Here is an 11,745-nt window from a genome sequence, read left to right as displayed (position 1 = left end):
TCGCCATAATACGTAAAGCAAATAGCAAAGAAAAGTCATCCTCGTGTTAGTAAATTTAGTGGCACGTAAGAAAAATCCCGAGGGACATAATTAAGGCACACTGGCGTTCCCGAAACCATGCATTAGTGGGACGTAAATCAAAATGACATTATGTTATTCTTATTTTTATTATTGCTATGGTACAATCAATCAATCAATCAATCAATCAATCAATCAATCAATCAATCAATCAATCAATCAATCAATCAATCAATCAATCAATCATTATTCTAGCAGCTTCTTCAAGGAAATTTTTCCGGGCGGTTATGCACCTACCATGCTCTGCCAGTCATAAATAGTACGAGGGTTACTTGGTCCACTCGCCACTGATTCTTTAATATACTTTACTAGCTTTACCCGCGGCTCCACACGCGTCAGTCAGGTTTCGCAAATCGAAGCGGTTATATCCCTGGAGTTATGTAAAAGAATCACTCAGCGGAACAGAAAAGTATTCCAGTCTTAGATATTGCAGTGAAATGGATTTGAATAAGTTTTCGGTAAACCTTGACAGTGAGAAGTAGATGAAACCTTCTGGAAGATTACTGTATACCTCCAATGCCGACTAATGTTAAACATACGGTATTGTTTTCGTTTGTACTCGTCTGTTTTATACTCAATGATGAATAAGGTATTTCCAAAAATATGGAATTTTTAAATATAATATTTGCACATTGCTAATATTAGCTTCTTTTCTCGTCTCCTTCTCCATGAAAATTATGATTCTGTCGCTCTTATTGTTGTAAAACAGAGATCTGAAAACTAATTTGGTTTTCATGGATGAAAACGTGAAATCATGTAGATATTTATTTGTGAGCTTTCTTAGAGACATGTCGTCAGACGGAATTGTTCTAGATAACTAGCAGTTTCCAGCTGGCTCCACCCGCAATGTACAAAGTATGGTGTTGTTCGTTACTATCCTCACGGATGTATTTGCAAAGTTTCGAGTTAATGAAATAAAGCACATGATCTGCTGTGGTAATAGAATGTAATATTATGCCAACAAGACACTTGAAAATACATCACACAAAGAAAGTGAATAAAACGTTCCTTGGAACAACACTACGCGCCGAACTGTTAAAAAGTCCTTCAAAGATATTCGTCATGGAGACAAATGTACTCGTAACTTTTCTCAGAATCCATCAATTTAAGTAGTTATTACCTTAAAAGAAAGCGCTTGATCCGCTGAGTGTTTTTGGACCAAAACGAATTGCGTACCTCAATTAGAACGAAAGATATGATTGCTTCAAGGAGAAAAAATGTTGAAGAAATGAGACGTCAAATTGAATGTGCACTCATACCTTTCCTCAGAATCAACCAATTTGAAGAGTTAAGAGCTGAAATGAAAGAGCTTCATCAACTGAGTGTCCGTAGGCCAATACGAAACCCGTACCTCAATTAGAACCAAAGATATGATTGCTTCCAAGAGACAAAAAAAATTAAAAAATCAAATAATTAGAGGAAGGTGGAATGTAAGTGATTCATAGTACCTGATGACAAATCTGTGCACGAATGCCTTTCAGTTAAAAAAAGGAATGAAGAAAATCGATCGTATAAAATGACCGGACTGACTGACTTTAGTTTTCATAATTTTTTTTTATATATAGATTCTTCACATATAGTTGGATGATAACTTTAATGGTATTGTTACCTGACAGATCCGTGGTAGCCCGTTTCGGTACTTCCAGGAAGGGGTTGGTGACTCAGACGACCTGGGATCTCCCAGCCGGCTTATGGGGTGGGACCGGCCTTTCCGTGTATTGTTCTCGTCGGCCGGCTTACCTGCGAGTTTCTTGGAAATTCAGCGGGAATGATCTGCCTCTAGTGACCTCGCAAAAATTCTGGCTCAGTTCACCCGAGCTATAGAAAGGGAGGCTAGCCGCGGACAGCCCGTCATTGTGGGACTCTCAGACAGTGTTGGATTCGGAGTCAGAGTTTGAAACTCAGTGTGTTGGGATTCGGTGGCTGGACTGATGGCGACAGAGGTGTTCGCTGTCGCTACTGTCCCACCGAGGTCTAAACGAGGAGCTGTTATTGCGGTGTCGGAGAGACCAGTGAGTAGGTGGGTTGGAGACGACGGAACGGAAGACGTGTACTACCTGAGAGAACTGTGTGCTTGTTTATTTCTGTGGACTTAGGATCGCCGTGAGTCAGCGCTATCCTAAGTGCGAGGGTAAATGGACTTGCGTTAATGTTCGCTGTTGTGAGTATCGTCCTGCTGTTGAATACTGTTGAGCTGTTTAGTTGTTTGCTGCATGTGACTGTGTGAATTACTGGACTGTCTGTGGAGTCGAACCAACAATCAGTCGTCCTGTGTCGAGTGGCCCGTAGCCGTGTGTTCAGATCCAGTGGTCTACACAGAGCTGCTGTATGAGGTGACTAGACTAAGGGAAGAGAAATTAAGGATTGTGTGTCCCCAATCCCTAAATAGAGTAAAGGGCTGGATCGTCTTCTGCGCCATATCGAAGAGCAGTGTGTAAGTAGACAGTAATTAGTAAGTGTAGCCATTCATAGCTGATTAGAATTGTGTGTGTGTGTGTACATTTATTGGGTCATCCTGAAATAATTTAGAGTAATGAAACAGACAAAGTTTTATTCGTAACAGCATCACATCGAACTTTGAATGTGGATTAACAATTATAAAAGCTGTTATTTTGATTGACCTGTGCTGTGCGACCCTCCGAACATCATTTTTACAATCTTACGATCTACACTTCTTACACTTATAGTTTGTGGGTATCTTTAACAGTTTAGGCACCTTAAGCCGAGGGATTGTTCGCGTGCCGTCGCTTTCTTTGAGTTGTTCCGCAGAAAACATTACTGCTCATATTCCTTTGATCACAGTTCAAAATTTAATACAAGAAAGCCTTCTACTGGGGATTCTCTTTGCTAGAACGGAAAACGTTTAATCATATCTCCCGCGGTTGTCGAGTTATACAATGTTCTTTCTGTGCATAACGAAGTATTTCTACCATTAACAAACATAAAAACTATAACCGTAGTCGAACTTTTAAAGTTGGGTAGGCCAATGCGATGGCATGTACTGTATATATTTTTGCAGGAAGTTCTATGATATGCAATGCTTATCCATACAGTTTGTGGTTAAGTTTTTAAAGCTTAGGCTGCGCAGATCGACACAATTGCCGCCTTGCATCAGATTCTTGATTTTGTTTCTTATAAATCGTTACTTATTTTTAAAAGAAATCACATTTCAATATTCCATATAAGGAAAACTTTACCTAGAGGTCTTCTACGCAACATTGGAAACCGTGCAAAAATCTATCCAGCGGTTCTCGTGCTATAGAATGCTATTGCCGCATCTATCACAGATGTTCGACTGTTACAAATATAAAATATGTAATTGCGGTTGAACTTTATAGGTATATACGGGGTCCGGGGACGGGTCTGTAAAACATTTTATGCTCTACAATCCATTCGCCCGTATTTTGTAGCCATCTTTAATGGTATAGGCAGCGTAAGTCGAGCATTTGTTCGAGCACCGTCACTTTTTTCGATTTATTTCACCTAAATCGTTATTGATTAGCTTTCTTTCATCGCAGTTGAATGTTTAACACATGAAAATCTTCGTCGGTAGATATTTTAGGCAGCAGAGAAAATCACACAAGATCTGACTAGCGGGTCTCGAGCTATAATATTTTGGGTAGTGTTAAGCTGAGCCTCACGAATGCTCAAACGAAATCATGGAATTATATTGGAAATACGTAATCTGGAAAGGGTAGATCAAACAGCCAAAACATTCTAGTCTGTAAAAAGAGAATTTTAGGAGTAGAGGGAGAAAGGAAATGTTTGGGTAAATCAGGTGAACTCACTATAGATCATAGGGAATCTTTGGAGAGATGGAAACATACTTTTAAAATCATCTCAGTCTCAAGTAGAAGTTAACTTTTATTCGGAAGTCAATACTAATTATTATACACAGTCTAAATTAATGTCTGAGTCCGTGGCTAAGTTGTTCGCATGCTGGCCTTCGCATCTAGGAATCGTATGTTGATCCACAATCCCTCCGGCTGATAAAGCTGCTTCAAATATAAACAGCCCTTGTAATTTCTACCAAGCATACAGATAATAGGGTAGATCGAATGTGAAATTACTTTAGATTTTCATTTTTGTAGCCCGCATGGAATTGAAATAAATTCATGGAAGTACTCTGGCGGTCACGAAGAATTCTGTTGCAGTTGCCCTAATGCCGTAACATTTCAGTTGGAGCCTAGTTTCAGGGCGTTCTCTTTATCACCGTACAACGGTTCTAAGAGAGTATTCAGTATTACCTCCTTACTGGTGGTTTGTCAACAATGAATACATAAATTTCAAGCCTTATACCTACAACATTATTGGGCAATAGGGGAGATGTTTTCACGTTATTTTAAAAGCTGCGAGTTGCACACATATGAAGAAATAGGGGTGGCTTATTTCCCAATATTAAAAAAGAGGAACTAGGTAATCAAAACTGAAACTGAAGAGATTTGTCCCTTCGAAGAATGAAGGTGCCGGTAAATTAGAGGAAAGGACCAAGTGAAGCGTCAAAATGAAAGATTCCCTAGGCCTTGCAAATATAATACTATTGGAGTCGGAGGAGCACGAGAGTTGACCAAGGGAAATTAGACAATAAAATTTTAACTGAAGCTGTCTCAGACTAACTAGAGGCATTCCGGTCAGTAAACCTCGCTAGAGCTGAGATTCCAAGTACACTATTTTTCCCTGCCGCTTAAGGGTACACTGCGGATGTGTTTTACTCCCCCCACCCCCATGGGTGAACTGTTGAACTATGCCACTGAATAAAATTCCTCTTCAGTTACTGTTCCCGGAAATCCAGGGCAATTCTCAACTCCCCCGCTATTTTGTAAATTCTTTACTTTGTCAAAAGAAGATTTGTTTCAGGAAAGAACCACACTCTGGCCTTAATTCAGCTATTTACACGTGACTGTGTGTTTACGTGTTTTCTGCTGGGAGAGAAAGTAACGAGGCGATAACAACTCGCTCGCCTGCTCCTGCTCGCTTCATTATGGAGGCGATTCGAGGAAGCAATTTGTGGGAATTGCAACAGACAATCGAAGGCTCGTCAAGGCAAGGCCTCGGGAGAGCGAGGGACTGGAGAAGAATGCGTCTGGCTCGCCTGTTGCTTAAGGAACTTTGATGAAAATTTCAGTCTGCTATAGAAAAGATGTAATGGCATGGCAAAATGTATTGGTCTGCTTATTATTATTGTTACTTCCTTTCACCACCTCCAGCGAGCGAGAAGACGAAGGAATGACTTGATTTATTCTCCACCCTTCTCTCCTCGCCACAGGGCACTGGAATCAGCCCGTTTCTGAAGCATTCAATATATGATAGAAGATTTATCTTTCTGGAAAATCGAACCCGATGGAAACTTGAAGAAGGCCACAGCACTTATCAAGATGACTGATTGAACCATAAGGACTCTATTGTCATGAAATTTTAAAATGGAGCGTTAAACCATGAGTGAAAAAGTGATTCAAGATTGGATAGGGAAGTGGGAAGTTATTCAATGAATTTGCCACCATTGAGATTTCAGAAAGACGTATTCCAGAAGTGAAATTATTTTAAAATGGTGAAATCTAAATTATATCACGTTGTTTTAGGGATTATTTAGTTTCTTTAAACTTGTGACATTTATTTCCTACAATCAGTACTGTACTTGGGTATTTTTCGTTCAGTTTTCCTAGTTGTTTCAATGTTACACTATCTCAGGTATTGCATTTTTTTTTGGAGTCAGATTAAATCCTCCGGCTCAGATACCGGGTGTTTGTGTTCTTCTCGGGGCACAATTTCTTATGTAGGCTATATGTATCACATAACATAAACGACTACAGAAACACATAAAAGTTTGCTACATCCCTCCACACAGGTTTGGCGGTATAAATATATCCCACCGTAAAACTGGGAGAGGTCTATACAAAGTGCTAATCCCAGGTAACTGATAAAAGCCGAGAAAGGGAAGAACGTTCAAATAACCAGCCGATAGGTCCACGTACTAAATGTTTCTTGTATGCTGATGATCTTTTCACGGTTACCCAAGGAACCAAGTTTGGAACAATGGAAAGAAATTTTACTACTGTCCTCGAAAACGTATCAAAGCTATTGCAGTGCAAACCAGCTCAGACCTAATCCTGAAAAGACATGGAGGTTGTGAATTTCAAATGAAAAAGTAACAAGCATACCAAAAGTTGAAAATGGGGAGTGTAACGGTTGACCGGGCTCTTACTTTTAAGGAGTACTCAGGGAATTGTAAACGAAAATCAATAACTTGCTCCGCAAACGGGCTGAATCGAAGTGGGTTGGTCACCTGCAAACCATATGCACATCAGCAAAGGCCCTTTGTTACTCCGTCGCAAAGTATGCATATCCAGTTTGGACCTGGTCATCTCATGCCAAACGGATGAACTTTGCAAGCAGTGAGACCTGTAGTTTAGTGACAGGCTGTATAAAGTCCGCTCCTGTCGACAAGCTCTATCAGTTCACAAGGAGTGGATCACTATATATTAGAAAAGAAGTAGCTGCGAACAAGTAGAGGTCAAGTTACAGCTGAAAATGTTCATGTCCATGCTCCCACTAGGACAGAGGCTCAAATTCAGGAACAGATTCTTATGAACATCTCAACTCGGATACTACTCGGATCAGTCGAGAAGGCAAGATTGCAGCTGTGGGAAAACAAGATCTTCCAACATCCTTGGACAAATGGCTGTAGCTGAATGCTTACCACAAGGCAACGAAACTCCTTTGCTGGCTGCCCTAGTACGTACTCGGGTTCCCAATTACCGTCGCACGGTGTAAGCTCGAATACGTAATCGTGCTTGTGCAGCTTGCAATTAATAGCGTTGATCGTAGCTGCAAAATGAACACAAATGCCATCTGTTGCACACCGTTGGAATCACGATGGTATTCTCTTTGCTACTCTAAAGACCGAACTCGATAGCTGCAGTCGCTTAAGTGCGGCCAGTATCCAGTATTCGGGAGATAGTAGGTTCGAACCCCACTGTCGGCAGCCCTGAAAAAGGTTTTCCATTTTCACACCAGGCAAATACTGGGGCTGTACCTTAATTAAGGCCACTGCCGCTTCCTTCCCACTCCTAGCCCTTTCCTGTCCCATCGTCGCCGTAAGACCTATCAGTATCGGTGCGACGTAAAACAACTAGCAAAAAATAAAATAAAAGCTACTCTTAAGTATTTATGCTCCTTGCATTGCCGAGCTAGAGACAAAAGAATGACGCTAGCCACTGTTTGTTGCCAATAAAGCTTCCTCATCGCACCGCACTTCCTGTTCTTTGTTAAATGACGATCTTGAAAAAAAAAAAGAATTGTACCGTAATAATGATTCATGTGGTGAAAGTGAGAGTTAAAGTGAACCTAGTGATGATGAAAATAACAATCGTGATAAAGACGACAGTGTTATTCTCCATATGGTTTTTCCGACAATAGTTGGTGATGATGGGACTTCACACTATCGTAAATTCCCAAATTTGTAGATTTTGTTCCTGCCCCTAAATCACTACCACTTACTGAGCAAGCAGGTTCAAAATATAAATTCCTGACAATTTTACGGAATTTCCCTCGAATTAATTTTTTCGAACGACTTTTATAGTTTTTACGAAAATTAATTTTCTGTCTGCCTGTATTTCTTGTTTATGTGCCTGAGTTTTTGAGCACTGTGGGGAAATCAGGGTAGTCTGACTAAGACAATGAAAGAGTTAAATCCAGATTCAGGAGAAAATTCCGATGATGATCCTGTTGTTTAAAGAATCTTGGCCCTAAAATTTTTGTTAGAATACGTGGACAAAATTTCAGAGGCTTTGGAAGCTATTGAAGAAAATAATTCTTATTTCAAGCGCATCTCTTAAGCGAAAAGAAACTTTCTGTGTGTCTTCTCTTGTTATAGTGAGACACAGAAAGAAAGGAATCCAAGAAGAAGTAAACGACAATTGACACATTTCTTTAAATGTTTTTAGTAAAACGTTCAAAAGATAAAGGGAATATTAAGTACATTCGCATTTGTCTTAGTTTTATTATTATTACTATTTATTACATAGCTTATTTTACTCAATGGGAATTCAAAAATCCCCTACGACTGTACGGTCATTTCACACGCTCAGCACTCGACGTAATTATTAACTTTGCCCTCAAGTTTTAAGTTCGAGGTCAACGACCGTATCTGTGACACTTGTAACACACAGCAAATGCGGACAAAAGGACCATTGGTTTAAGAAGGGGTACCCTATATCACGTTAACATGTATTTAAAAATCCGAACATCTGACCAAAGGGATCACGCTGGAGGAGGAGTAGAAAAGCTGGGCTGAGTGACTCCGACGATTAAGTCGCTAGCCTTCTGACCCCAATTTGGCAGGTTCAATTATGGCTCAATCCAGTGGTATCTGAAGATGCACGTCAGCCTCGTGTAAAAGAACTCCTGTGGGACGAAATTCCGTCACCTCGGCGTCTTCCAAAACAGTCAAAAGTAGTTAGTAGAACGTAAAACCAATCACATTATTACAGGAGTAGGAAAAAGAAGATTATTATTAGCAGTAGTAGTAGTTCCATTGCAGTAAGCATCACGAGTCAATTAAGGATTAAGTAGTGTGAGTTGGATGGTAGTGGTAAGTATCTCCCACCCTCATTTCAATAGCAAACACTAGGGAAGCCGTTAAAGGAAAAAAGGTCATCCCTTAGTAAACGAAGCTCATTGGTTGACAGGCAAAAGGTCGAAGAGGGCAATCTCATGTCTGGAATATTGCGAGACGGAAATGATTAGAGGCAAGCACGAAGATAATAAGGAAGACGCTTCAGTAGAAACTGAAGTGCTTGCTAGGGTGAGTTTCAACATCAATTATAAATAAAACGTATGATATTCCGGCGGATGTTATCTTTAAAGACTTTAATTTCGTAAAATTCCTCATCAAAACCTTTTCTCATTCAATTATAATTAAAGAAGAAAGTTTGAAACTGCTTGAAATTTTATTGTGACTTACTACTTGTGATAATTTGAAGGAGCCCTCCTGTCTCCGTCTACTCTCTTTTATTCATTTAATGGGAACTTCAGAAATTTCAATATGGAAAGATTGAGCGAAGTCGCAGGAGTTAAGGTATTCTAGATTTTGTCATTGAAATACACTGCACAGGGTTTCCGAACCTTAATGCATAAAGACTAGAACAAATTCATTCTGTACGGATCAGAATATAAAGTTTTCTAAGGGACGATACAAGACCGTGAGATTTTACATCTCATTGCGGCAACGATGTAGGGTAACAGTGGCGTTAGGTTTATGACTTTTTGTAAGAAAATTAATTTCCTGTGTCATGAAATCATGAAATTATGAACTCATGCTCAAAAGTAATAAAAGTAATGAAAGTAATCAAAAGTAATCAAAAGTAAAAAAAGTTATCCCAGCATGAAATTTAAAAAAGAGTATTTCAGTCATATTTATAAATATAAGATTAAAAAAACCAAACCCCATGGACCTTGATGGGCCTTTTACTACCAAACGACCGCTGCTCAGCCCGAAGGCCTGTGCATTACGAGATGTCGTGTGGTCAGCACGACGAATCCCCTCGGCCGTTATTCTTGGCTATCTAGACCAGGATATATAAGATACATCCCAGTTATATTCTCCAGTCTTATAAATTTTTCTTCAAAAACTTCAAATTTTGGAACTTTATAGAGTATCCCTGTTTTTGTAAAACTCTTCTAGAACAGTATTGAACTTTCAATAATTTAACAGAAGTGTCCAGAAATTTCTAGAACAATAACTAATTTTAAAAGTATATACTGTAACTGTATAAGCTTGAGCTTTTACGAATAATTGTGTAGTGTAGTAAATCACTTTAATAACTGCAAAAGTAATTTTAGTAACCAACTTACGTAATGCCACACTAGCTTCTTTGTCATGTATTATCTTATCAGAAAGAAGAACCTCACTACTCAAAATTTGTAAATTTATGTCTTACAATTAGGCAAACCACTAGCTTACTGACCAAATGTACAATGCAAATGATTATCAGAAGCTATCAGCACCTAGCAAGGTCATAACAATAACAAAGGCGTGTGGCCTGCGGAGAGGCCTGGTGCAGGTTTTGATTTGACTCCCGTAAGCGACCTGCGTGTCGTGATGAGGATGAAATGATAATGAAGACGACACATACAGCTAATCCCGGTGTCAGTGGAATTAACCAATTATGGTTAAAATTCTCGACCCTTCCAGGAATCGAACCCGGGACCCCTGCGACCAAAAGCCAGCACATTAACTATTTAGCCAAGGAGCAGGACTGCGCGATCATAAATAAGAATTAAATAGTCTGAAAACGTTTTGGAATCAAGAACCTCCAATATTGGAAATTCCCAGATCAAATCAGTGTGCAGAAAGGGCAATCAAGTGTCTTCGACATCTGTAAACAAAACCAAAAAAAAAAACCGATAAGCTGTCGTTTAGGATCGTTTTGTCTATCAAATAATAATGACTTTACGTTATGCTATTATTATGATAACCACTCATTTTCAGCGATTAGAGCTCAACACAACTATTGGCACTTGTAGAATCGATATGTAAGTCTGTGGTTTTGTGATTCTTTCTAATTCTGCAACAACAAATTCTTAATAGCTTCAAAACTACGTGTTATACAATTATATCATTATAATTTAAATATATCACTGCTAAAACGATTTCATTTTGTTACCTTATACGTGTATCTGTATATGGTAAAATAAAATTGGTTTGAGGGTGACTTTAAAAAAATAATTAGAAATAATTTATTTTCCTTTCCTTTTGAGAAAATGTTCAACCATCTATGACTCAGGAACGTGGGGTTACAAAAATATCATAACCCTAGTGGACATACAGTGGGCCGACATATTAATAAACAATACGTAAATGTAACTGTGGTTTCATCATGCAATTTTGCATAACTATTTTGTCCTGATTCATGTAATTCCCTTTAGTATTTTGACGTTTGATACCTTTGACCCTCTATAAGCAAGCAAAAGAGCATCGATTAAGTAACGGTACCGTCAAGTGGTGGCCGTCTAAATCAATGAATTTATTAAGGCTAGTAAACTACCTTCTCTAAGTTAGCGGCAATGTTTCCTTCAATGGTTACATTACGTCATTTACCTCATGTGCCTCTTCTTCAGAGGTAGACTGAGTATAGGAGGCTCGGAGCTGTGATAGCAATATAAGACCGGGTCTTGAGCGGTGGATAGGTAAGTTTTCAACATGAGACTGAGATCATGTACTTTTGTAACTCTTGTTTTCAGATGGGAGATATTGTATGGTTATAAGATAACTATGTAATGTTCTTTCCGGGTGACATATTTTAAAGATTAATGATATACAGTAAATTGGAGAAGTATTTATTCTGCTGTGCCGAGCAGGTGTCTAATGGACCGTTGTTCTATATTTACTGTAAATTACTCATATTCTGTTTTGTTATTACGAAGTACCGTACTTCTCGAGTACACTGTAATTTCCTCGGAATACTTTCTCCTGATTTTATGACTTTTCTAAATTTTCTGGGAACTATGTTTCTAAATTTTCGTTTTATGTCACATGTATCATGCCCAGGAGGACATTCCAGTTGAAAAAATGAAATGGCGTGCGGCTTTTAGTACCGGGAATGTCCGAGGACATGTTCGGTCCGCCAGGTGCAGGTCTTTTCATTTGACTCCCGTAGGCGGCCTGCG

This window comes from Anabrus simplex, chromosome 4, assembly GCF_040414725.1.
Source record: "Anabrus simplex isolate iqAnaSimp1 chromosome 4, ASM4041472v1, whole genome shotgun sequence".
Lineage (NCBI taxonomy): Eukaryota > Metazoa > Arthropoda > Insecta > Orthoptera > Tettigoniidae > Anabrus > Anabrus simplex.
This window is presented reverse-complemented; position numbering follows the sequence as displayed.